The sequence below is a fragment of the Pelodiscus sinensis genome, chromosome 1 (assembly GCF_049634645.1).
Source record: "Pelodiscus sinensis isolate JC-2024 chromosome 1, ASM4963464v1, whole genome shotgun sequence".
Taxonomy (NCBI): domain Eukaryota; kingdom Metazoa; phylum Chordata; order Testudines; family Trionychidae; genus Pelodiscus; species Pelodiscus sinensis.
The window spans coordinates 142219752-142247362 of NC_134711.1; the positions used below are offsets into that span (position 1 = coordinate 142219752).

A 27611-nucleotide genomic window follows, 5' to 3' on the forward strand; every position below is an offset into this window, starting at 1 on the left:
AAATACCTAATGGCAACAGATAGCAAAGCCACATGATATTTGTGATATTCTAGACAAAAATAAACCCTCGATTTACAGCTGTTTCCGCTGCTTTACACTAGCTCAACCACCCTTCTGGGCTTCAGACTGACACCCAGAGTTACAATCCTGCACTCTCATGTGGAATAAGAAAATGAAATCTATTGCACAGGTATGGCCATTGGGACAGTTATCTAGATTGTTATTTATAAATAATTCCTTTTCACATTTCATGTCATTTCTCACCTGTGTACAGGTCCTATTCTTTATGGACAACCCCAGCCTCTTGCATATTATATTGCAAATAGATCGTCCATTCCTCAAGTCAGCATGTATATTTTCTATGGGTACTATTTCTTGTTTTTCTCTCTGAAATTACATATAGCTGATGATAGTGGAGATTATAGCCACCTTGGGAAAGAAACACATTTCATGGTTCTGGCAATCAGTCACCAGAAGTGTTTCTTACACATGTATACAATTCATTCTTTCCCACATGCCACAAAAGAAGCTACTCCAGGGGTTGATTTAGCATACATCTGTACAGCAAATCCAAAAATGCATACAAAACACCATGGCAGTAGGTCTCAGAGGTAGGGTCAAGTAACTTGGACTCATGGGCTATGTCTAGACTGGCATGATTTTCCGGAAATGCTTTTAACGGAAAAGTTTTCTGTTAAAAGCATTTTTGGAACAGAGCGTCTAGATTGGCACGGACACTTTACCACAAAAGCACTTTTTGCGGAAAAGCGTCCGTGGCCAATCTAGACGCGATTTTGCGCAAAAAAGCCCCAATTGCCATTTTCGCGATCGGGGCTTTTTGGCAGAAAACAAGTCTCAGCTGTCTACACTGGGACTTTTGCCTGAACGGGAGCAGCATAGTATTTCCGCAAAAAGCACTGATTTCTTACAGTAGGAAGTCAGTGTTTTTGCGGAAATTCAAACGGCCAGTGTAGACAGCTGGCAAGTTTTTCCAGAAAGTGGCTGATTTTCTGGAAAAACTGGCCAGTCTAGACACAGCCATGGGGTTTACTCTAGGGAACTAAAATTAATAGTCCAGTGTAGACATTCTTCCTCAGAGTGAAGCATAGGTGCAGGAACTAGGGGAGCTGTGGGTGGCAGCACCCCATGGCTTAAAGTGGTTTCCATTATATAAAGGATTTACAGTTGGGTTCAATGTCTGTTTCCCCACTATACACATTATTTCAGCACCCCTGGGCTGGAACACAGGATCTGAGACCTGAGGTGAGGGAGCGGGGGAGAGAGTGGGCTTAGACACCATATCTCCAACCCAGGTGTTGCACTGCTAATTTTAGTTGACCTGGGTTCTGTGACTCGCTACCATGGGTTTGGGGTTTTTGTTTGTTTCCTTTTGCTGTGTAGACATACCATTAATGGTCTGAGCATCATGTTTAATCCAGAATCCCTAAAAACCAGATTCTGGCAAGGTTAGCTCTGCTTCCAAGCTAGATTAATTTATGGATATTCAGTTTCTGCATTGGGATCTTTGGGATGATATTAAAAAGAAAGAATTAAGAATTCTTTTCTGCTCTGCAGGGATATTCAAGTTTAAAAAAAACCACTTATTTATATGAAAAAGGTTGGCTCAAATGACCTAAAATTTCCCCTCCACTCACTGCTGTGCTCCATGGTTTGGCTACCACCTTCCAACACCGGAAGTGGCTGCATTTCAGTCATATGTGAACTGATTGCCCTGTATGTCTAATTTGTAATGGTTATTTTGGGATGAAAGGCACCCTAATGACAAGTTCCAGTTATAGTACACCCATGACAGAAACCCTCATGTTGCCCTCTCTAATGAGTGGGTGGGTGACACTGATGCAAGTTGAATGAAGTGTTCAATATCATCGGTTAAACAGCTGTATCTGCTTTGTGTGATGCAAGTAGGTGTTTTCCTGTATGTATTTTATCTCATTCATAAATATATGAACACTGAATGTATGTTGTTGCATTTGACAGTCTAATTGACCCATTTTTATTAATTGGCTGAGAGTTGTACATAAAACATTACCTCTCACATAAGTAGCTTTTAATGAATCCAGTCATTAATCTTAAGTAGCTACTCTGTTCTAGTTTCCTCCAAGGCATTAGTTCACACAGCTTCTACTCTAGAGTCATCATCAAGCAACTAAGTCCCGTAAGATCAGCTTCTTTGTTGAACTGTGGCAGGATCCTACTTCACAAGGTACTCCATGGAAAATGGCGGGGGGGATATTTGGCCCAAATACTCTTTTACTTCACCCTAGGCAGCTATCTTAAGTTGACCTCAGGTTGCTCTTGAAAGATTATAGCCTGCTGGGAACAATTATACATGAGGCAGTCAGGGCCTTTTAATTCTAACTTCTATTGCTACATTGAAATCACCCTTTAACGTAAAACATAATTACAATCCCTTAGTGTCATGCTGCAGAAAGACCATTTTTACTAATTTTCATTCACCTCTGTCAACAGGCAGCATAAAAATGCAATGAATGCTCAGTCATACACCTGTATTACATATGGATATATATCCAGAAAACATCCTGAGATTATTTCTAGCTCAGTCACCAGTTTGCTGTATAACCTTTTGCAAGTAACTCTCACTTTGGGCTTTAGTTTCTCCCCCCACCCTCACCTACCCCCAAATCTGTACAATAGGCCACTTACTTTACGGGGGTTTTAAGAGACTGTTCCTTAACAGGCAAAAGAATACAGCTCACAAAGTGGCCCATGTTTAGGTTTGTGCATATGTGTTGACAGACTCTGAATCCCATCTAATTCCATGGAAAACACAAGGAGCAGACACCCCTACGTACCTCCCTGAATGATGAAACTTGTTCCACCCTGTCTCTGGCACACACAAGGAAGCAGAGCCAGGACTCCACCTCTTTCCTAGCTTTATCACTGTAAGTCTCTAAAGGCACAAGGAGGGAATAGTTCTCTTCTGTGAGCAAGGGCTGCTATTATGTCTAGCCCTTGCTAAGGAGGATAAGGAGGTGGCAGAGAAGTCTCTTGGCACCTCTCTCCTCAGCTATCTAGGATTCTTAGTGCTTTGAGAGCCTCTGAAGAAGAGGCCATAATTATTGCAACAGGTACACATACAACAGGAAGTAGTCAATATTTTCAAGTGTGAGTGCCTAAAGTTAGGCATACAAGAGGACTGGTTTTCAGACTTTCCCCAGTTTATTTCAGTGATGGCTACCAGTGTACAGCAGAGTTGAAAATCAGGCCACTTATTTAAATGCCCAGCTACAGACAGCCATGCATAAAAGCTTCAGTCTATTTCTAGCAGGCAGAAAAGAAGAAAAGAAACACTCAGCCCAATATGATTTGTTTAAAAATCTATGAACTGGTGCAAATAGAAGAATCCATTTTCTGCCTATTTTTCTCCACCACCATTCAATGGGCCTTTTACAAGGTATCTGAGATTAGTTGAGCACTCAGCCTAGCTCTTAACATACTGCAGAGAATTCAGACATAAGCCCTGAAAAACAAGGTCAAAAGAAAGAAAGCAGTGGAGTAAAACAGAAGTTCCAGCTAGTACAGCAATCAATTTAAGATAAGCCAAATGGCCTAATTTGAATTGTTCAAATTACTAAATTCTCTATATTTACTCGATGAACATTCAAAGTGTGGCCAATTAGCAAAACAATAATATTGCAATATAGTGGAGTCAACTCACTGCTACAGCACCTCCTGCTGGTCACACCAGGAACTAGCTCTGACCATTGAGTGCACCACCTTCTGGCAGGTGTCTCACCCATCATTGCTCCACTCCACTGTCTCCACCCTCTGGCTTTGGACCCATGTCATTCCCTGGACTGCAATGTCCTCTTCAGGGCAGTGCCCAGCACTCTGTTCTCACCCTCTTCCAGGGGTATAAGCAGCCCTCAGTCTCACACCTACCACTGTAGCTAACTGCAGCCCCAAAGCCTAGCCGCTTGCCTGAGGGCAAGTTAAAGTCTTGATAGGCCATGCTTCAGTGTGGCAAGGTGCAGTACAAGGAGCAAGAGGGGACCCAGGCCCACCCACTGTTCTGGGTCCCAACCCAGACACCTGCTGGTGGCAGCCTTGTCCTACCCTCCTTCACTCCCCTTAATTATCCTTATTCGCTGGGCCACTTCCCCATTACCCTTATACCTTCATAGCCCTTGTATCAAGGCCATAGCCTGGGAGGTAACAGCCTGGAGCCTCTCTCCAGCTCCTCTGAGCCTGCCCAGCACTGTTCTCTCTAGGCTCCCTACTTGGCCAGAACAAGAGTGACCTCCTTTCAGTCCTGCAGCCTTTTATGGGGCCCAGCCTGGCCTTGATTGCCTAACTGCTCCCCATACTAATGGGCCAGCATTGCACAAGCCTCCTCTGACTTGTCTGTAACCCTCTCCTTGCTGAAGTGGGCTTCAGCACCACTATACAACAATGTAATATTATCTACAAATACTCAAAACTTAAAGAAATCCATAACACTGAAGAACAGTACCTTAGATACTGATACTTCTTTATTCTTATCTTTTGAATGGGTATAGCTAGGCTGTAAAAAGTGTTAACTTCCCACATACAGACCTCCAGCCACCTGAGTCTTCTGAGATTACCAAAGTAATTATGACAGTTATAAAGGTAATTAGTGTGATTTGTGTTTTTCCCTAGTAGGAATTAGACTAAACCCAACAATTCATTTAATCTAGTTGGGTCATCTGCAACCTTCAATTACTGCTGATCTGAGCTCTTGCCTTGCTGCTGTAGCCTCTGAACCTGATTTGCTCACAAAAACTCTCCAGCATGTAAATCACTCCCAACTATGCCTGGCTACATTGACTCTGACTGACTTATCTTATTGCTATGAGGTACTCAAACTCCCTACCTCTGGTCAAGACCCCACTCCCACTCCACCTCTTCTCCCAAACCCCTGCCCCACCAAATGTCTGTCTTCTCTGGTTTTTTAAGCATTCGGGACTTATGCCTGAGAGAGACACCTGAACTCCTAAAGGGAAGCAGCAGTGCCCATGGTCAGGGGCAGAAGCATAGGCATCTAGGCACTTCTTACTGAAAAAAAAATAGACACTAAGTGAGATTAGGCAATAACAGGTCTCAGCAGGAGTTTTGGGGATCCCAGCAGAATGCTAGAACTAGGATTTTATGTCAGGTTAGTTTACTATGTGTTCACTTCAGTTAAGAACACATCTTCTTTTCCTCAGTGAAGACAAGGCCTAAGTTCTAGATTCACAGAAGTACTCTCATACCTAACCCCCAGCTTTAGACACCTATACCCAGTCTTAGATACCTAAGACTGGGATTTAGGCACTAGAGTACTTTTGTGAATCTAGAACTTAGTAGGGTTGCCAGGTGTCCAGTTTTGAACCAGACAGTCCAGTATTTGAGCTTTCTGTTCGGGAAACAAATTGAGAAAATGTAAATGAGGAAATATAAATGTTGGGTATTTTCTAAAGATGTAATGTAGATTGTGATGTAATGTCAAGTGTGTCCGGTATTTTTGTTGTAACCATCTGGCAACCCTAGAACTTAGGCCTTGTCTTCATTGAGGAAAAAATGATGTCTTTTTAACTGGAGTGAACACATAGTAAACTAACCCGAGGTAAAATCCTACCAAAGACAAGGCAGTAGTTATTTCACCTTGGCCTTTATCTCTGTTTATACCAAAATGAATAAATACATAGATAAGTGTGACTCAGGAAGTCTCTGAACTGTGGAGGAAGTTAGTAGGCGGAAGTTAGAAAGCTTTGCTATTACGGCCTGAGAAACAATTAGTAATAGATGTGAGTATTTTGATGACAAGTGTTTTTCAAACACTTTCCCTTCTCTCACCTTGATTATAAAGTTTAAAGATCCAATTTTCTGCCACCTACACATACACACAATTAAAATCATAATGTGCAATAAAAATGCTTTCACAGCTGGTTCAGAAATTTCTTAGTGTTGCTATTATCAGGAGAAGGCTCTTCACTTTGACTTATTGTACTGCCATTTACCATGATGCACTCAGATCAAAGTCATGCCACAGGCTGGTGTATTTTGTCGTCATAGAAACTGTTAGTTCCCCTGTTCTTGCCTCTGTCTTGCTTTTTTTTCTGTTTCTCTCCACTGTCCTGGTTGTCCTGTGAATTGCTCAGATCATAGGTGAATGTCAGCAGAATCACAGAGAGAAAAGTCACCCCATCCTCCTTATTCACTAGCATACTCCCATCCTATTAGCTGAAGTGAGCCAGAGAAGCAGAAGCAACACATCACAGCTGATAGCAAGAAACACAATTTAAAGGTTGAGGGGAGGGGCAGGGCCATGACTGTCCCACATCAAACCTGTGGCTCTAGAACAGATGTTTGAAAACTGGGGGGCACAGAGGAATGTTTGTGGGGGAAGTAGTGATGATCTGAACAACTCAGTCTTTGTGTTCTTTTAATGTGGGTAGAATAGGAATTCACAAATGTGTTAGGACATATGACCACTGCTGAAAAAGGGTAATGCAGTTTTACCAAGGGACGAGAGGTTTTACCTAAAATCATAAAGCAAGGCTAAGGCATAGAACTCAGATTGCCCGCCACCATTCTAACCAATAAACCATGACTCCTCACTCTCTGTTTTAAAGATTGTTTTACACTATGCAGGTGTCAAGAAGCAAATGTCACCATATGAGTGTTAGATAATCAAGGATCAAGGCTGAAGGGATGAGGAGGAAAAAATTGCACAAGAACTTTTAAAATAATAGTTTCTCAGATTTCTAAAGAAAAGTGAGCAAATGTGTCAGATTTTTCTGTGTATTGCAAAAATGTAGCTTCAACTTAACTACGCATAGACTAGCATCTCTGTATTTCACGGATTCAAAGTATACCACCTTTGGGAGGTAGGACATTTTAAGTTTTTGGAACTATTTTGGAAAGTTTCAGAACTGTTAGGAAAGTTTCTGAATTTCATCCCACTTCTCCTAATGATAGTCTATCAAAATAATTCCTCTCACTCCAGTGTGTTTATATCCTCAAGTACTTGTAGTCAGTTATCCAATTCCCCCTTAGGATCAAACCCCAAAATCATTTGCTGCCAATACTCATTTTAAAGTTACAGGGAGTTTTCTTGTGTGAGGACTGTAGAAACAGGCCCTCAGTCATTGTTTCTCCATACTTCAGTATTTTGTGCATATTTAGCTCTTTTACTCTTTTCTACAAGTCGATCATTACATCTCTCTATTACAGTAATTTGTTGGTGTTCTGTGAACTCTCTCCAACTTGTCTACTACAAAGCAGGGAAAAGGTAAGTGGAAATGCAGTGCTGATTTCTGGGAGCAGACATTTCTCTGGAATTCATTAGCTGCCATCTTGCAGTGATTTCAGTGTTGAACATTTCAAAGAACTCATGTGGAGAATACCTCTTGTGCTAGTGTTTAATAGTCACCATTTCCATATGGATCATTCATTGCTGGAAGGTTTATTCTAGTGCTAGTACCAGATTGTACTATACTTATTTCTATTGTGGTCTCCACGAAACTATTAAACAAGAAAAACAAGAGAAATTAATCTTGGGTGGAAGTGGGGGTTCTTGGTAAAATAAATTCTGGATAATAAAATCAAATACCAAAGACAAATATATTAGAGGAACATTAACATTTAGATAGAAAACAATACTTTTGCCAAAACAGACACACATGAAAGTGATTGCATCTCCTCTGACTTCTGAGCACTAGGCAGCCTAAAGCAAGTAATTAATGATACACCTCACTGTGCCTGGGTGTTGGAGGTACGTTTTATCTGCAATTGAATATTTCTTTTGCTTTCACTTGAGTTCTTGCAGCATTTCAAGAGTAAATACTAATTTGCCCATTCTTAGCTCTTTTCTTGCAAATATAACAGACTCCTATCCTCTGCACAGAGGGGGACCTGTAACATACAAGTAGGTTACATTCTTCCTTGGAGTCATTACCCCATTAAGATAGCCTAAAGCAGCTCCACATGAGGTTTCTGCAGATGCAAGCCATTATTGCTACAAGTGCAGTTTACATTCAGTTCATGTTCAGAGGGTTTTCCTAAAATTAGAAATGCATTTCAAAGGAATTGAAAATGAAAGTTTCACAATTTAATTAAGAATCTCCTTTTTATAACTTTCAGGTTAATTGTTACTCCAGCTTATTCTCTTCCTTGCTCATCCCAACACATCACTGGCTGCCTCTCCCACAGACTGGGATAGCCTCCCTTTCTTTCCTGACTCTTCCTCTGTTTGCAGATTTCAGAGACAGCGTCTCTTCTCCCTCTTCTGATATGCCTTTCAAGTCATCACTCTGTGTTATCTTCATTACTGCTTAACTCTAAAGAGCATTTCAGGATACAGTTTTTTTAATCAAGGCCATGGAACAAAATGTGGTTGTATGATAGCCACAATGGAGATGATTCCACCACCTCTCATGGCAACTTCTACTGACAAATCGTTCTTAGATTTAAAGGCCAGATACTCAGTTGATTGTAAATTCATTAAACTCTGTTGACTTCAGAATCTGGCCCATTTTGTTTTCCCCAATTATTTAACCGACTCTGCTTGCTGTAGCTTAAACTCATTCCACCCTGATCTTTTTAGAGATATGTGTAACTTATCTATCAGGTGCCAATGGCAGCAGCAAGGGCCAGGTTCAATGGATCTAGGGGTCTTTTCCTAAAATAAAAAAAAAAGAACTAGGGTTTGAGCCCATATCCAGAGTCATTCTCTTATTTCTGGCTCTGGAAAATCAATACATAATCTCCTTGCTCACCTTTTTGAGTGGATGCTTTGCCACTTGTAAGCAAGCACTCAGATGTCCTTGGGAACAAGGAATCACAAGGAACCACCAACCAAACAAAAGAAATGTAACTGTGTGTGGGTGAATGTGTTATATTTATTTTTTCTTGGTTTCTCATATGGATCTAAAATGTACCTACAGCAGTGTGCAGAACCAAAGCAGTATAACCCTGACACAGGAATGTTGGAATATGCAAAAAAGAATAGAGGTCTGAGATAGTGATAAGCAGTTCAGCCACAATACGCATTACCCTTGAACATGCTCTTTCCCTTCATTTTTGCATCCTAGAAAAATAGATAAGCATGCAGCTGCTTTTCTTTGTTGTGTCTTTTATCTGCCCTCACTGGCTCTGTTTAAATATTTCTGGGTTACTTTTCTTGTAATCTCTGTAACCTGATGATTTGGAAAGTTTGTAGTATAGGAAAGTGTTGATTTAATCATAAATTCTGTAAATAGTAATTAGGGGCAGGTATAATAATATTCATCACCCGCTTATTAATATTCTTTTTATGGGAGTTAATACTACTAATTAAGGTTTTAGGAAAAGTAGTGATAGACGTGTGAATTAACATACTAAAATAGATAAAAAGGTGTAATTGGTGCCAATTGGTTGCCACTCAGCTGTTGTGTTGAATAACAGGTACATGTTTTGTTCGTCTTATGGTGCTACTAGACTATTCGTTGTTTAAGTTTTTCTAGTTACAGACTAACTCAGCTACCCCTCTGAAGCTGTTGTGTTGAACATCCGAGGTAAACATGTGTGGGCAATAAAGCAGTTCTGTTTACTCCATCCGCTCCTAGGTCACCTGCTTCTTCTGTAACATCGCCTAGACAGCCACCACCTGCTGACAACCACCCAATGACATGGGCCAAGCTACTAGCAGCACTCAGCCAAGGCACCACCTACAGGAGCTCTGATTGGAGGATTGCCCAGCTCCACTGATTGGTCCAGCCATGCTATTTAAGCCAGAAGGAAGCACAAGAAATAGTTGGAGGAACAAGGTGATTTCCTGCTGTTGCTGCATTGGCCCTGTTTCCTTCACCCAACCCTGTTCCTGCTGTGCTCTTGGCTCTCCACTGTTCCTATTACCACTGTGATCCTGCTCTGTGATTGATCCTGGCCTCTCCTCTAGTTCCTGCCCTTATGCCTCTCTTGCAACCATCAGTTATCAGTCCTGGCTTGACCCTGGCCTTCAACTTCTGACTCCAGCTTCACTCTTGGCTCAAGAATTTAGTATCTGACTTTGGTTCTGAGCCTCAGCTTTGATTCCACACTTGACCCCTGGCTCTGGTAATTGTCGGCTGACTCTGGCTCTGATCCTTTGCTTTGTTCCCCACGCTGGATGCCTGCTCTGCCTTCTAAACCTGATTCCTGCTCTGACCACTAGTCCAGACTGCTTTCATCCCAGTCCATTACAGGTCTGGGAAAAGGCACTCCTTTAGATCTTAGGCCTCCAGCTATCACCAGGTCCTATGTTCTTCTCCATTCAGACCAGGAGTCTAGGTTTGCCATTCCCCAGCAATGCACTATGTTGATCCCAGAAGAGTCCCTCACCTGCAATTAACTCTGTCGCAGAGTGAATGACTAGTTTACTAGTGACCATCCAGCTTTCACAAAGCACAGTAGATTTATTTTAGGGCAAAAGCATTACACAGAAAACATCTTAAACGATGAAGAGTTTATACTTCTGATAATTTCCAGGTGTCACCCCTATTTCATGTGGAGATCCTGATAGGTAATAGTCCTATAGTTTTGTCAATCTCATGTCAGCTTTTTGTCAGCTCTGTGAGGGGAATGTGGGGAGTGTCTTTCTTCTTCTCAGTTAGGGGCCACAGTGAAGGTTTTTTTCCCCGCTTCTTACTTGTGCAGCCCCCTGACTGATTTTTCTGTGGGTCAGTGGCCCCCAACCCAAAAAAAGATTCCCCACTCCTGCTTTATGGCCTCACATCTTTCATAGTTCTTTTTCTATATTTGCTTGTTATACTCCCCCCTCCTTTTACATTTTGATGGTTAAATCTTGTTTGTTTTTTCAGAACTTTTGTCCAGTTTTCCAAGATAGAATCTAAGAATAAACAAAGCCCTGGGTTATGTACACTCTCCCATTTTAGTATCTTCCCACTGATTTGCTGTTTTCCCAACTGGATTGGGCAATTGAGAAAGGGTGGCATTCCAGGCAGCCTCCTAAGTTAATGCCATTCTATTACTAATTCTATGTTTATTTTTCACCAGTTTTGTATCTGTTTGTAGAGAGCAAACCTGCCAAGTATCATGCATCTCACTTGACATTTCTGCACTTGGCAGGCCTGTCATGCTCTCCTGCAGACATTACAAAATGACTTTTTTAAAAGAGAGAGAGAGAAACTCAGAAAATGCATTGCAGCCTAGGGTTGGGTCTACACGGCTCTTATTTTGAAATAGAGCACTCTTCCTCCCACTTCCCTTACTCCTCGTACAATGAGGTTTACAGGAGCTGGAGTAAGAAGTTCTCCAGCTTGACAGTATTGCAAAATAATGTCAAAATAATTGCTGGCTGTGTAGACGTGGACTACTTTATTTCAAAATAATGTTGCTGTGTAGACGTTCCCTAGGAGAATAGAATCATAGGATTGGAAGAGACCTCAGGAGGTCATTTGACAAAGTGGGTCTTTGCCCACAAAAGCTTATGCTCCAATAAATCTGTTAGTCTATAAGGTGCTACAGGACCCCTTGTCGCTTTTGCAGATCCAGACTAACACGACTACCCCTCTGATAAGTATCTAGCTAGAAGAAGATAATGCCCATATAACCACAAGCACTTTCACACATGTACATCTCTGCTCAACACAATAGATAACAAAAGAACCAAACAAGGAGTGTGAATTAAAGGCCCGACAGGGAGGGAAAGAATGGCCCAGAGGCAGGTACAAGGATTGAAACAAAGGAAGAAAAGAAAAAACATCCATGTTTCTCACAGAAAATTGAACAATAATCCCCAATACATGGGCACAGCTGCTGCATAACAGCTAAACAATAAACACACCCACCAAAAATCCTTCCAGATTTAAAATACTATATAAAGCAAATTTTTTAAAAAGAGCCAGGTTTAGGAATAAATTTAGTGTTTGAAGGCAAAAGTGTGAAAGACACAGCCACCACGACAATCAAGCCTGATATGAAGCATTACTATAAACAAAAAGGAATAATTGACAGTGAACTAGAGCAGAATCGCAGAGCACACAGAGTCCAACCCTTCACCAGATTCAGGCTAGGAAAAGAAGAAGGGGAATGTCATAGGGGAGAAATCAGAAAAATACTAACAAAGCCATAGGGAGGACACACAACAGCCCCTGAGCCAGGAAACAGAAAGTGCAGCTAGAGCCACTAAATAATTACATGGCATATCAGTGGAAGGCTCAATAAGCTGGTACAAGATCAGCTGCCATGCAGATGAACAAAAAGTCCTCGGGCTTTCCCCACTGAACCATACAGAAAAATAAATGATATAGAGCAGGGCTACTCAACACGCAGCCCGTGGGCCACGGCCCATTTGTTTGTGGCCCCTGGTGCAGTTTAGGCTTATGCGGGGCTCAACACATGGCCCGCGAGTGGGATCCTTTGAACCTGGCTTCCCCTGGGAACATGCTCCCAATGGCGAGGTGTCTCCTAGCTGGGGTGAGCATTGAAAGAGACAAGCAGATGGACTCTCTGGAATGGTCGGATACAGAGTGTCGGCGTTTCTAGCCCCCAGGGAGGAGATGCCGGGAGCACCAGGGCATTGCGGGAAGTGCTTTGTATTCATGTCCGTCAGTGTGAAAGAAACTATTTGCTTATATATTTGCATGTATATGCAACCATACTTAAGTTGCAGCCCTCGGCAGTATCATTGTGGCCCCCGGGGCTTCCAAAGTTGAGTAGCCCTGATATAGACGATAGAGTGAGGGGCTTGCAAATCATAAGTAATCCATTCATTTCCACCCTCTCAAAATGAAGGTTTCAAGCCATGTTTGTTCTGTCAAAAATGTCTGCATAATGCATAACCATGACAGTATGTGCCCAGGATAGATATGGATGTGAGAGAAGCAATGCCTGGAGAGAAGATGTTTAGAGTTTGGGAAAGTTGGTATAAGTCCCACGGGAGATAGATTAGTGGGTAAAGTTCAGGTGAAGTGATCAAAGATAAGTTGTGTAAGAACAATGGCCCTGCAAATTATCCAATTTATATAATCTCCCCTTAACATACATAACATATAGAAATGGGTTTAAAAGGCAACAGGAAATAATTAGGTGAAGTATTATTTAAAATATTTATAAAGCTATGGATGGTTAGTCAATAGAAAAAGCTGCCAAGAGACATAGTAGAATTGTCTTCACTGAAGCAATATCTCCATGCAGCTTTATTGCACAGTCTCTTTCATGGAAACTGTATCCTAAAATACATTAGTAAGTTAAATAACAGACACAGTTTTACACAACAAACAACAGCAGGAAGGGAGAGGGAGAGATGTTAAGAGAGACAGGTGAAGAGAACAGAGATGTTTCCAAACTTCTGTCTACACTGCCACTTTCAACAATCAAAACTTTAGTTGTTCAGGGGTGTGAACGATAAAAGTTTTAGTGCTGAAAAGTGCCAGTATAGACAGTGCTTTGTTGTTGGGTTATGCAATTCCAGCAATAAAGTTATTGCCTCTCGTTGGGGTTTCTTAATTGCCAGAAGAACTCTCCCTCAGCGATAAAGACTGGCTACACTGTCCACATTACAGCACTGTGGCAACAGCTTTGTAACATGAGCAGTGTAGACTTACCCTAACATTTGAAAATATGGAGAATCAGTTAGGAAGAAACATGAAGTTTCCATTTAACACCAGGGCTGTGTCTAGACTGGTCAGTTTTTCCGGAAAATCAGTTGCTTTTCCGGAAAAGCTTGCCAGCTGTCTATACTGGCCACTTGAATTTCCGCAAAAGCACTGACTTCCTACTGTAAGAAATCAGTGCTTTTTGCGGAAATACTATGCTGCTCCCGTTTGGGCAAAAGTCCCTTTTGCGCAAAACTTTTGTGCAAAAGGGCCAGTGTAGACAGCTAAGATTTGTTTTCTGCAAAAAAGCCCCGATCGCGAAAATGGCGATCGGGGCTTTTTTGCGGAAAAGCTCATCTAGATTGGCCACAGACACTTTTCTGCAAAAAGTATGTTTTCGGAAAAGCATCCGTGCCAATCTAGACGCTCTGTTCCGAAAATGCTTTTAACGGAAAACTTTTCTGTTAAAAGCATTTCCGGAAAATCATGCCAGTCTAGACGTAGCCCAGGTCTTCAGTGTGGAAGCTATGGAAGATAGTTCAAGATCTAGATGGTCCAAGAGAACAGGGAAAAGTATGAGGCTAACCCACAGATGACAGCACAGCCCAACTTGTAAGAAAATCAAGTTTCTCCATAAACATTTCTTTAGCCATGCACGGAGGACAGACAATCCTTGCTTGGATTCAATACTCGGAAGAATCAAAAGAACATTCTGCGAAGGACAGGCAGAAAACATGACAATGTGCTGAGCTCCCAGAGCCAAGACATCACTCCGTGGTTGGATAAGCTTTTGAAGTCAATGGGAAATGATTCACTGGTGATGGCTCATATTGGCATTGATAACACTGTGTCATGGGATATCTTTCAGAAAGATGATTTCAGGGAACTCAAGGCTGTGTCTAGACTGGCAAGTTTTTCCGCAAAAGCAAATGCTTTTGCAGAAAAACTTGCCAGCTGTCTACACTGGCCACTTGAATTTCCGCAAGAACACTGACTTCCTACTGTCTGAAATCAGTGCTTCTTGTGGAAATACTATTCTGCTCCCGTTTGGGCAAAAGTCCTTTTGCACAAAGCTTTTGCACAAAAGGGCCAGTGTAGACAGCTCAGATTTGTTTTGTGCAAAAAAGCCCCGATCGTGAAAATGGCGATCGGGGCTTTTTTGGCGGAAAAGCGCGTCTAGATTGGCATGGATGCTTTTCCGCAAAAAGTGCTTTTGCGGAAAAGCATCCGTGCCAATCTAGACGCGCTTTTCCGCAAATGCTTTTAATGGAAAACTTTTAAAAGCATTTGCGGAAAATCATGCCAGTCTAGACGTAGCCCAACAGTGTTCTGAAGAAGAGGAATATTCAAGAGGTCTTCTCTGTGATCCTTCCCATGAAGGAGGACAGAAAGCAGAAGATTCTGGAACTGAACCACTGACTAGGTAACTGATGTAGGATAGATAGTTTTGGTTTGGTGGAGCATTGGTTCACCTATGTGGAGAGGGGGCTTGAACGGTTTGGATAGCCTCCACCTCAGTAGGAAGAGGACTAATCTCCTCAGGGACATGCTGGCTAGAATAGTCAGGATGGCACTGAACTAATAACAGAAAGAGGAGGTAAAAAGAGGACAGATATGAGTGTTCACTTTAGCACAAAATTGGGATGTGGAGAATAAAATTCAACAAGGAACCTAAGTAAATGGAGAAGAAATTCTGTAATTGCCTATGCAGCAATAGTGAAACCTGGTGGGATGATTCCCATGATTGGAATGTTAAAAAAAATAATCAATTGTTATAACCTATTTAGGAGAGATTGAGTGGGTAAAAAAGGAGGCAAGGTGGCACTGTGTCAGAAATGACATTACTTGTTTCCAAGTCACTGATAACTCAGAAGAAAATGCTTGAGTGCTGATGAATCAGTATTCCATCAACTAAAACATGGGCCATTAGTTGATACCTGTTATAGACCCCCAAACACACTAGGTAACAGGATGACCAGCTCTTCTCGCAGCTATCTAGAATGTGTAGAAAAAAAGCTGGGTCAGCCTGGGGTCACTTCAATTTGAGTGATATATGCTGAAGGGCTGATGTTGTCATTATCCTTCACAGGAAAACATTGGGTGCTAGAACCTGGAGGTTAGTTAGGTACTACAGCACTCAGCAAAGATCCACTAAGTTCCTTTGTGCCCTTAACCATCTTATTTTTCCTCAATAGTGCAATACAGAATAAAGAAGGAAGAATCAATCTGCAGTATGCATTTCTTGGCAATTTCTGTTGGCCTGAGACACAGCTTGAACATTATTTAAAACCATCAGATTTCACTTATTTATAATTTCAGTTCTGCTCTTTGCCCATTAGTCTTTTCTAGTACTCACTGGATTCAAGGAGCTGTCATTGTAATACCAATTGATGTGTTAGGCAAGTGAAGAAATTATGATCAAAAGATGACACACTTGTCTGCACATGTGTGAAGAGACCTTTTCATTATTCATGACTGGCACAGAAAAATCTACATCTAAATTAAAGCATGAACTGTGTAGCACACAAGGTGTAGGCAGGGGAACAAATGCTGAATCCCAGCAAAGGCCAGTTGAGAAATGGGAGTAATCATTGGGGCAGAAGCCACAGAGGAAGAAATGAACCTATAGCCTCAAGGTGCTCAGAGATTCAGTTGTCAAATGGTAAAAATACAACATAATTGTGGTAGATTATGTTATCAGACTACATGCGTGACACTGTTTGCACAGATGATAAGTGCAGAATGCTCCCTCAATTCCCAGCTCTCCCAACACCTACATGCATGGACAGCTGCTGACCAATTGCATTCTATTGAGGGGTTCACATAGCACAGGTGCACCCTCCTTGTAGCCAGGCACAGTATGGCTGCTGTTTCCCACTATGGCACCCCCTGCCAACTACCATTTTATCACTGTGGTGCTCTCTCTTCCCACAACTTGGCCCTCCAGCAAGTCCACACTTTAGCTCGCCTTTTGTGGGAGAACAGATTGTCCAACCAGCTAGATAATGACTTTACAACAGGCCTTCCATGAATCTCTGTGATCCTTACACCTTTTGCCACAGGAGGTTTCAAGCCACTTGTACTAGTATCCAGCCCTATTTCTGCTCTATATTCCAGACCAGAGATACTTCAGCCAGCAGCCAAGCTTTACTCCCTCAGACTCCTTGCTGTCTCTTTCAAACCTCCAGAGAATGACTGCAAATTCTCTCTACAGCTGCTTTACTACAAACTTCCTGGCTTTATAATCACTCACCCAGCTCCTCCCAGGTGGGCTTCATCATTAAAGATTGTGATGATCAGCAGCTGCTCCCAAGGCTTGTGTTTTGGGATGATAACATCCATGCAACATACTTTACCCTACATTGCTGTGTGGATGCTCAACCTTAAATCCATTGGGAAGTTAATCTGGGGCCACAAACACTAAAATGCCTAATTGTGCTGGGGAAGTTTGAATCATCTGGAACACATTATGAGGAGCAAAATACCCAAATTTGAAAGCAGGTGCCAGATTCCTTACTAAAGATTTCTTACACTTTTACTTGTAAATTATCTGAAAATTAATTCTGTGCTCAAAGAGCAAGTGCTGTCATTCTGGAGAGGACATATTGTATTTTTCATACACAACAAAGAAATTGAATCCCTGCTTTTAATTAAAAAGTTAACATTTATAATACTTCCATAAATATTATCACTATAAAGGTATAACCAACACAAAGCAGAGAAAAAGTCTCAGAGGGGTAGCCATGTTAGTCTGTAACTTAAAAACAAACCATTAAGGAACAACAAATGGTCCTGTAGCATCTTAGAGATTAACTATATATATACATATTATCACTATTACCAGCTCACTATGCTCATCAACCCCCCCTTTCTTCTTTCTGGGGCTAGGCAGCCCCAGCTCTCACCCTGGCTACTGGAGAAGGTTAATTTGAGGCATGGAAGCCCTGGCTTGCCCCCTCCCCCACCTCCGGCTGCCAAGCTGGGCTAGCTGGGGCTCTTTCCCCCTGGCCACAGGTGTGGGGGAGGGGGACTGAGGCCACAGTGCACCAGCCTTGGCTCACTCCCTCCAGCTGCCAGTGGCAGGGGGCCGGGCCAAGGCCCTGGCATGCCAGCCCCAGCTCTCTCCTCCTGGCATCTGGGTAGAGGGAAGGGGGGATGGAGGGAGAAGGCAGGCAAGATGCAGAGTGACGTGATAATGTCACTCTGTCGTCCCACAGGAAAGTTTTTTAATCTATATATATAGAGAGAGGTGTGCTTTCATGGGCACAGCCCTCTTTTTCAGATGAATGGAGCAAAAGGAACAGAAACCCCGTTTGCTCCTCTCATCTGAAGAAGTGGGTTATGCCCATGAAAGCTCATGATACTATATATATACAGGAAGTCCCCGGGTTACGTACAAGATAGGAACTGTAGGTTTGTTCTTAAGTTGAATATGTATGTAAGTTGGAACTGGCATCAGCCGCTGCTGAAACTGATCAGTTTCAACAGCGGCTGAATCTGGACACCAGTTCCACTTACATACAGATTCAACGTAAGAACCCCAGGCGTCCCCAAGTCAGCTGCTGCTGAAACTGATCAGCAGCTGATTCCAGGAAGCCCAGGGCAGAGCAACTCTGCCTCGGGCTTCCTGTAGTCAGCCGCTGGTCAGTTTCAGCAGCGGCTGACTTTGGGACGCCTGGGGCAGAGCAGCTTGGGTGCTGCTGGCTTGGTCCAGTAGCGCGGCTGCTCCTCGGCGCTACTGGACCAACCCAGCAGCACCCCAGCTGCTCTGCCCCAGGCATCCTGATTCAGCCACTGCTGAAACTGATCAGCAGCTGAATCAGGACACCTGGGGCAGAGCAGCTGGGGTGCTGCTAGGTTGGTCCAGTAGCGCCAAGGAGCGGTGCTGCGGGACCAACCGGCAGTGCCCCACCTGCTCTACCACAGGCCCCCGGCTTTGCTCCACGTCTCCCTGGTCTGCTGGGGGGTCACTAGCTGCGTTCCCCCCCCCCCCCCAGAAGACCAGGGAGACATGGAGCAAAGCGGCAGAGGACCCGGGCCGAACCGTGGCTCTTCCAGATCAGCGCCGCGGTCCGGCCCGGGTCCTCCGCGGCTTTGCTCAGCGTCTCCCTGGTCTGTAGACCAGGGAGACGCTGAGCAAAGCCACGGAGGACCCGGGCGGACCCGCGGCACTTCCAGATCAGCTGAAAGCGCCACGGGTCCGGCCCGGGTCCTCCGCCGCTCTGCTCAGCGTCTCCCTGGTCTGCAGACCAGGGAGACGCTGAACAGAGCAGCGGAGCACCCGGCCGGACCCGCGGCGCTTCCAGCTGATCTGGAAGCGGCCGCAGGTCCGGCCCCGGGTCCTCCACCACTCTGTTCAGCGTCTCCCTGGTCTGCAGACCAGGGAGACGCTGAACAGAGCGGCGGAGGACCCGGGTCCGGACCCGCGGCGCTTCCAGCTGAGCTGGAAGCGGCCGTGGGTCCGGCCCTGGGTGCTCCGCCGCTTTGTTCAGCATCTCCCTGGTCTGTAGACCAGGGAGACGCTGAACAAAGCGGCGGAGCACCCGGCCGGACCCGCGGCGCTTCCAACTGATCTGGAAGCGGCCGCGGGTCCGGCCCCCGATGCTCCCCCGCTTTGCTCCAGCAGACCAGGGAGACGGGGAGCAGCTTTTCTCGCCCCGGAGAAGGCAGGCGGCGGGACCAGGCATCCCGCTGCTCCAGTTCTCCGGGGCGAGAAATCCCCGTTCGTAACTGCGGAGCCGACATAAGTCGGATCCGCGTAACTCGGGAACTGCCTGGATATATATATTTGTTAGTCTCTAAGATGCTACAGGGCCACTAATCAGAGACTTACATTAGAATAATCATTCCCTCATTAGTAAGAAGCTGCCTATCCTTACACTGGCAGTACTCAATGGTCGCATTGCCAGGCCTTGTGGGATCACATGATGAAAGACCCTCCTGTAACACAGGCCTACAAGGGAATATAACTAAACACATTTTGCTCAATCCTAGAAGCATGGATGTTTGAAAGACAAGAAGTCTTGTGACAGACTGACAATTTCCTGTAATATCCTGAATAAACGTTACTGAATTAAGTTAAGCCTTATTGAATCAGGGTTAATACCTTTGGGGTATATTGTATTCAAAATGAAATTGTTTATCTGTTATTGTGGCACTGAATGTACTTTCTCTAGTAGGGAGGGGAATGTTAATGTACTTCCCTTCATCATCAGAACTTTGAAGCCATCTCTGGAGTAGGGTGCATACACCAGTTTACACTAGATTCTCCTGGACTGGCAGGCAAAGAAAGGATTTTTGGATAAATAGCCTGCTATTAAACTGGCTCAAAACCATCTTCTTGATCCTGCAAATGGACAGAGCTCTTCTTTCTACAGAAGGTCCCATTCCTTAGGGCAGGCCTTGAAGGACTGGGCCTACTTACCTCAGAAGACTGGGTGCTTTTGGTAGGGTTGCCAGGTGTCCGGTATTGACCCGGACAGTCTGATATTTTCGCCTCCTGTCCAGTAAAAAAAATCAGGAAATACCAGACACCTAAAATGTCTGGTATTTTCTGGTTTTTTTCCATGCCAGGAGGTGAAAATACCAGATACCTGTAGGGTTGCCAGGTGTCCGGTATTGACCCAGACAGTCCGGTATTTTTGCCTCCTGTACGGTAAAAAATTCAGAAAATACCAGACACCTAAAATGTCTGGTATTTTCTGGGGGTTTTTTCCCCTGCCAGGAGACGAAAATACTGGACACTTGGCAAACCTATGACACACTCAGCTACTGGGCCCAGCCCCTGGATCCCCTGCCAGGCCCCCCCAGCTCCTCCACCAGGCCCCACTCCCTGCTTACCTGGTTCCACATGGGCTTGTCTTGTGGCTGGAACAGAAAAACAAGATGGCCACTGGCAAAAAAAAAAGCCTCTTCTTAAAGGGGCCATGCTGATTTTTTGTTTTGTTTTTTTTGCTCAACAATTTTGGTCTCCCCCTTTTTTTTCTCAACAGAATTTTGTTTGGGGGGAGTGTAGGGAGGGGTTTGGTATTTTTGGTTTAAATCATCTGGCAACTCTAGCTTTTGATGAGCTGAAGTTGTAATGAACTTGTAATCACAAAGAGTCCTGTAGGGAAAGAAGATGTGGAAGGACTGGTCCTGCCAGAATCCATATTAAGGTGGACACCGTTATGCTTATTAGCATATGTGTTGGTTTTTTTCTTGTTTGCTATATATTTATTCTATAATGCTTTTGCCTGGAGAATAAAATGGGCTTGCGTAGCATATGCTTTGTGGTGCCTTATAAGCAGGCATACTAACACCCTCCCATGGTTTTCCAAATAGGACAAGGGGCGGGAACAACTCTATGCTCCTGGAAGGGGTAAGGGCAGGGGCAGGGCCAGGTCTGCTAGCCCTCAGCGCTGTGCAGACCACAGTGCACCCCTACCCCAACCCTCAGCACTGTCTGGAGCATGCCACGTGGTGCTCCAGTAACAATTTAAAGGGCCTGGTGTGCCAGGCACTGCATTTGCCACAGTAGATGGGGAGGTGACCTGGAACCCCAGGCCCTTTTGAATTGCTGGGCCCCAGTCATTTGCTCCCTTTGCACCCCCTGTTGGCAGGCCTGCTAATAATGGTAGCAAGTACACCTGGTAACCCCATCCGAAAGGAAAGCCATCAGATGTGATTAGGCAACTGTCTGTGCTGGGGATAACCCTGAAGGCAGGGAACCATGCAGCCTGGGCATGTCACAGTGAGAAGAGATTGAGGCACAGGTCACCACCCAGAAAGGCATTGGCTAGGGAGAGAGAAGCTTGAGAAGAGGGTGCCCTTGTTGGACTACTGATGGGAACGGTTGCCCTGATTTATGATGCCACTCACTAAGAATAAACTCTGAGAGACATGGAAAAATAAAGGGCTAGCTTCTTGGCTGTGAGTAAGAAGGAAAGGTGGCTCCGGTCACCTGGGCCAGTTGGTGGCAAAAGCTGCCCCTGGTGTTACTTACAATAGTCCCTACACTGTTCTAAGTTACTCCAGCTGCAATGGTTTCATCCAGGCCTCTCCATTACCTGAGCAGCTCTGTCCAGTCAGCTACTTCTCCCCTGTTCCACCCACACACCCAGTAACCCACAGAAACAAGAATCTAACTCTTCAGGATGAGATTTCTTAGTATCTGGGCAACTGTCAAGATTTTCCAGTGTTACTACCCATATGCAAAAATTCAAAAATGACAAAAAGTTGTGGCTAGTTTTAGAAACTTGCCAGGGGATTCCTCTCAGAAATCTCACATGATGCTGGCATGCATGGTAGGATTCTTCTGCCCTGCCATGCTTTGAAAGAGTTAGCCAACAGAGTCAGTGAAAAAACAAAATCCTAAAAACATGTCCCCTTAACAACTGTGTTATATCTCAGCATTATCAGCATAATTAAAAAACCCACAAAGTCAAAAACCCTTGCTTATCAGTAAAAACCAATACTGATCTGCTTTATCTAAGTGACCTGGAGCAACATCCAGTAATCACTCATCTACCCTGGTTGTCCTTAAAATCTTTCTGATGTCATTTTTCTCTGTGAACTTTTGGTATACTTTTCTGCCATCTCCTGCAATGAGACTTGTTCTAGAATTGAAGGGTACCATTCATGTTGCACTTCCCATCAGTACAAGGACCAAACAAGGGAAATTAATAATCCAACCAGCAGACCAAATTTGGTGATGAATCCTGGTCACATGCCATATGAGGCATCTTGCGCATATGCTAAGATCACTAATCAGCAGAAGGGTCCAAACACAACCCTCAAATCCAAACACCTCTGGTCTTTGAGGACTAAGAAGGGTTTAGATTTAGAATCTGAAGTTTACATTTAACCACTGTCTCCATTATAGTCTGAACCAAAACTCCAGATCCAGAAGCACATGAATTTCAGAGGAGATTCAGAATCTGAACCAGGAACAGGATAGATTGACACCTACATCTATTTCTACTAGAGGTGACTGATTATGATCCTATGTCCCACTCATAATATCCAAGCCATCAGCCACACTAGAGGAAGTCCCTAACTTATGAACGGATTTTGTTCCAGAAGTTTGTTTTCAGTCAGTTGTTTGGAACTCAGAACACATATTCCCATAGAAACAAAATGTTATATATCATAGGTTTCTGGGCCAGCCCACAAAAGCCTATGTAACCCATAATGTACTTGGAATACTGTATATTTGCATTGAAAAATAGTAGAAATCTTTTTTTAATTTAACCTTGAATGCTACTGCTTGAGGAAAGGCAGGTTTAATTAGAAAAGGATGAGGAGGTAGGTGGAGAGTCTGAAGGGGATTTGTAGGCATCCACCAGCCACCATCCTTTTCCCTGTGGCTTTCTGCTGGCTCCTGTGGCCAGCCCCATCCCCTGCCCAGCCCCTGCAGGCTGCACACAGCCCCTTCTCACCAGTAGGCAGCAAGTGGCAAAATTGAGGACTCTGGAGGAGTTTCCCCTTCAAAGTGCCACTTCTCTCTAGCCGTGGGCTGTGTGATTGCCCCCTGCTCCTCTGGAGTCCCCTGGCTAGCATTTGTGCTGCTCACCATCACCTGGGCCTTTTTTCCACTTCCCTGAGAGGCTGCAGGTGAGCTTTTGTCTGTATATGTGGCTATTTGTAACACAGAGGCTACGTCTAGACTGGCATGATTTTCCGCAAATGCTTTTAATGGAAAAGTTTTCTGTTAAAAGCATTTGCGGAAAAGAGCATCTAGATTGGCACGGACGCTTTTCCGCAAAAGCACTTTTTGCGGAAAAGCGTCCGTGCCAATCTAGACGTGCTTTTCCGCAAAAAAGCCCCAATCGCCATTTTCATGATCGGTGCTTTTTTGAGCAAAACAAATCTGAGCTGTCTACACTGGCCCTTTTGCACAAAAGCTTTGTGCAAAAGGACTTTTGCCCGAACGGGAGCAGCATAGCATTTCCACAAGAAGCACTGATTTCATACAGTAGGAAGTCAGTGTTCTTGCGAAAATTCAAGCGGCCAGTGTAGACAGCAGGCAAGTTTTTCCGCAAAAGTAAGTGCTTTTGCGGAAAAACTTGCCAGTCTAGACACAGCCAGAGAGTGCCTGTATCTCAATCATGAGCCCAGTCTGCACTAGGGCAAGAATGGCACTGAGGAAAGATAGCTTGATGTCCCAGAAAAACAGGTACCCTTATCTTCTACTGGCTATCGCAGAGTTTAAGGTCTGGAGGGACTGCTAGGTCCTCTAGTCTGACCTCCTGTCTATCACAGGTCATTGATGAAACTCTACTACCTGCACATTAAAACCAACAATTAGACCAAAACGTTACAGCTCTCAAAAGACTAAGCTACCATGTTTCCCAGAGTGACTAGAAGGACGGAGGTGCACCCGAAGCCCCTGCATTAGCAGAGAAGCGAGTAAGTGAGATATGCCCAGATGATCCTAGCAAGTGACCTGTACTGCAGATGAAAGTGAAACCCCTCCAAGGTCACTGCCAAGCTGACCTGGCTATCAGTTAGACCTTGTGCACATCTCCCAGTAACTGTAAAAATTCAATGTAAGTCCTCTAACCTAAAATGTCTTATGTCTTCTATATGCTGTAATCAGCCCACCAGATTTGTATTCCACCTCTTTCTTTTCCTGTCCCTTTCCCTTCCCTGTCCTGGCACTGACTCAGGAATAGACTTTCAAAGGCACAAATTGCACCTGGGCATCTAATATCTGTGCGCTTCCAATTGGAATTAGGCAACAAAGTGCTCTTTTCTCTGTTTGATAGTCTACCCTATACAGCTCTCTTAATTCACTGGTACCTTTGAAAAGAGGAGTAACAATGAACAGCTTTATCTGATAACTTTTAAATTAGTATTTTTCAGCCTTCTAAATGTTGCTACTTGAGGATGGAGGCCTTACTGAAGGTTCCAGTAACCTACCATTTATAGTGGAAGAAAGACTGAGTAAACGAAAGCAAAGGAGGTTGGAGCTGGGGGGAACGTGCGGTCAATAGATATATTGAGGAGATGGTAGATTCTCATGTTCTTGTATGAAAGACTTACCCTGGCAATTGTTTCCCACTGATCCCATATTGCTTAATAGTCATCAGGACCCTCACTTCCTCTCTGAATCATGTAAGGGCTGGTCTATCCCGGGACATACAGAAAAGTTAATTCAAGATGTGAATTTAAAGTGGATTAGATACAACCAATTAATCATGCGTGGATGCTCTTAGTCAGAATTAAAGTGCCTTCAATACAATTTAGTTTAGTTAAGTAAGCTAAAACAAAATTAAGTTCATTGTAATTCTTCATAAGTGTCTACATAGGGTTCGTTTACATGAACACATACTTCACATGACAAGCTGAGGTGTAAATCTATCCCATCCTAGCCTTCCACCACGAAAAGTTCTGTAGCACATTTTGATTTACACTGCTTGGAAAGAGGAGTAGATAAAACCACACTGAGGACCTTTTAGTGCATGACAACATAGTTCACATGGATGCTCAGTGTGCAGCAGGCTACACCCCTGGTTTCTGTGAGCAATGTGTTCATTTAGATGGGCCCTTAGTTTTCATTAGTGTGCAAGTATTGACGCATTAATCTTCACAGCCCTCTGTGTGGTAGGGAAATATTGTTTTACTCATGTCTCAAATGGGTAAACTGAGGCACAAAAAAGTTAAGCAACTTATTCAAGGTCCCTACGTGAACAGGTGTTGGTAACATGGGGCAAGCTGCAGGTTTCTTCCAGCTGGCTCACTGAGCCACATGTGGCTTGTGAAACACCACCCTACATAGTACAGCCATGGGGAACAACCCTGTAGAGAGCCAGCACCGGTCCAGGACCCCTAATGTAAATAATACAGACAGAGAACAAACAGTGAGAGGATAGAGGATGGGGGCCATTGGCAGCTCTGTTACTTGAGTCTGGCTGTAGTGTATGAGCCTCTCGGATGTCTATAGGCCATGTAGGCTGAAGGCCTTGTGGTAGACTAATAATGGCTGGAGCTTCTTCCCTGAGACCAGGGGCTAGCTAGGTCATTTTTTGCCTGCACACTAGGGGCAGATCACTTCCTTTCCTGAGAACACAGTGAATTGCCTTGTTTGTGTCCAGCCAGAGGCCGAGAGTCACTGTCACCACCAGGGCATTTCAGCCCCCATCACTGCTCTCCGCATTGCGCACAGAGGACAATTAAATTATCCTGCTGTTTCCCCTTCATTCTGATCCAATTAAAAGAGGAATTAATGAAGGCAACGGAAGAGGCTTTTTTCCAGGCCAGCACAAAAACTGAAGCCAGAGCAACTGGCTCTACGAGAATTCCTGAAAAAATTAGATCCTTGCCAGAATGCCTCTGTGAGAGAGGAAGAGAATCAGAGAAGAGACTTACTGCTAGAAATTAAACACATGTGCACATGCAGGCCTGTAGTTGTTCCTAAGAGGAAGTTTTGTGCTGATATGGCTATCCTGATTAGCAGTACTGATTCAAAGCCCTAGTGTAGATGCCCTGCATCAGCGTAAAATGGTGCCACTTGCCTTCAATGGGATTACTTATGGGCCATGTCTACACTACAGGGAAGATCGACACTGCCATAGTTGATCTTCCAGGGTTTGATTTAACGGGTCTAGTGAAAACCTGCTAATTCGAACTGAGAGGATGTCCCTGATGGTGCCGATGCTCCTGCTCCTCAGGAGGAGTAAGGGAAGCTGATGGGAACATTTGCTCCCATCAACCTCCCACTGTATGGACAGTGATTTAAGCTATGTCAACTCCAGCTATGTACGTCTACTCCCCTTTAGAGCAGATGTGCCCATGGTGTAATGTGTTACTCAACATAAGTAAAAGTACTGGGCTCTGTCCCTTGATGCTTGTGTAACTTTACACAGTGCACATGCGAATTTCTGACTAGTATCAGTATCCTGAGGAAAGGTAGAGTCCAGTGCGCAGTCCTGCCAGGTGCTGCCTGCACTCACTGCCTCTCTCCAGAATTCCTCAGCTCCTCACAGGATCAGGTCCTATGACTCCATGAGGCAACCAGTTATTCAAGTATTCTTTAGATGACTCCTTACATAACCCACAGGTGCCCACACCATCAGAATGCTGGCAGGGAAAGTTAGGGTGACAACCCACTGCCACTCTTCCTGGGAAATGGAGATGTGTGTTTATGAACCAAACTGTAAACCATGCTCTGTGGGGTGCATTTTCAATACCCTCTTTGAAAAGAAGGGAAGGTGACAGGCTGATGCCTGTCTGAAAACAGAATTAAGATGCTCGTGAGTGTTTTGTTTGGGAACTGCAACCTTAACTCTGTGCTTCCTGAGTCTTTCACACTGGGAGGGCGGCTTTTTTTCAGTCTAATACGCTTGAAAGTTCATGTGCACTCAGACCATTGAGATATGCTTGAATGTTGAGCTTCATGTTTACTAATTTCTGTGGGTAGGATAGTTCCTGCAGATGGCAAACATAACATACAAGCGACTGTGCTATTTCCCTACAGAAATGGAGAACTGCGATCCAGGGCAACAGGGATGCTTTTCAGGAACTTCCAGCCCACAAATTTTCTCAATAAAGCCAAGCCTGTTAGCAGATGTTAGTGCAGCCAGGCAGTCCGAACCTTCAATAAAGCAATGAGGATGAAGACCTGGGAAAGCTAGCGCAGGTGAAAAGAAATAGGTGAAAAACCTAACATGGTAGAAAATATTCCTAAAGTAGGAGGATGAGAAAATTCCGTGACAGACAGAAAATAGATCCATGAATCAGAGGAGCTGGGTCAACCATTAGTAAAAGCATAACATCCAGAGAAATGCCAGACCAGTAATCTGTTAAGAAGAGGGGGAAAATTGCCTTCAACTCCCACTGGACTTACATACCTGCACTGCACTCTTGTGCTGACTATTATAAAGGGAGTCCTAATCTAATACAGTTATTCAGTACACAGAAGTATGTTTCTGAGAAAGGCAAAGAGAAGTGAGTGGTAATTTCAGGAATAAAATCACAAAAGGAGGCAATTGAGAGTTGAGTTATTTGAAGTCAAAAGGAGTAAAGAATCTTAAATTGCATAGCGAGTGTGAATGTAGGGCTCTGTGC

The 27611-nt window shown here is 44.0% G+C and overlaps 3 long non-coding RNA genes across 4 annotated transcripts in view; 2 read left to right on the forward strand and 1 right to left on the reverse strand.

The window, feature by feature from the left end:
* The window catches only part of LOC112547422 (uncharacterized), a 44306-nt gene extending 33122 nt beyond the window's left edge, over positions 1-11184 (forward strand). Inside the window, exons 3-4 of one of the 2 annotated variants that reach the window (XR_012897160.1) lie at positions 9591-9791; positions 10824-11184. This is a non-coding gene — a long non-coding RNA (uncharacterized LOC112547422). Of the gene's footprint in view, positions 1-9590 lie in introns of both variants that reach the window. The other variant, XR_012897159.1, reaches the window with a different exon arrangement.
* LOC142819306 (uncharacterized) lies at positions 7283-22593 on the reverse strand. Its single transcript, XR_012897163.1, has 3 exons — positions 22513-22593; positions 20403-20454; positions 7283-7509 (listed from the first exon to the last, which is right to left on the reverse strand). It is a non-coding gene; the product is annotated as an uncharacterized LOC142819306 (long non-coding RNA).
* LOC142819304 (uncharacterized) lies at positions 22508-27578 on the forward strand. Its single transcript, XR_012897161.1, has 3 exons — positions 22508-22847; positions 23805-24091; positions 27022-27578. It is a non-coding gene; the product is annotated as an uncharacterized LOC142819304 (long non-coding RNA).
* Positions 27579-27611: the final 33 nt, after the last annotated feature.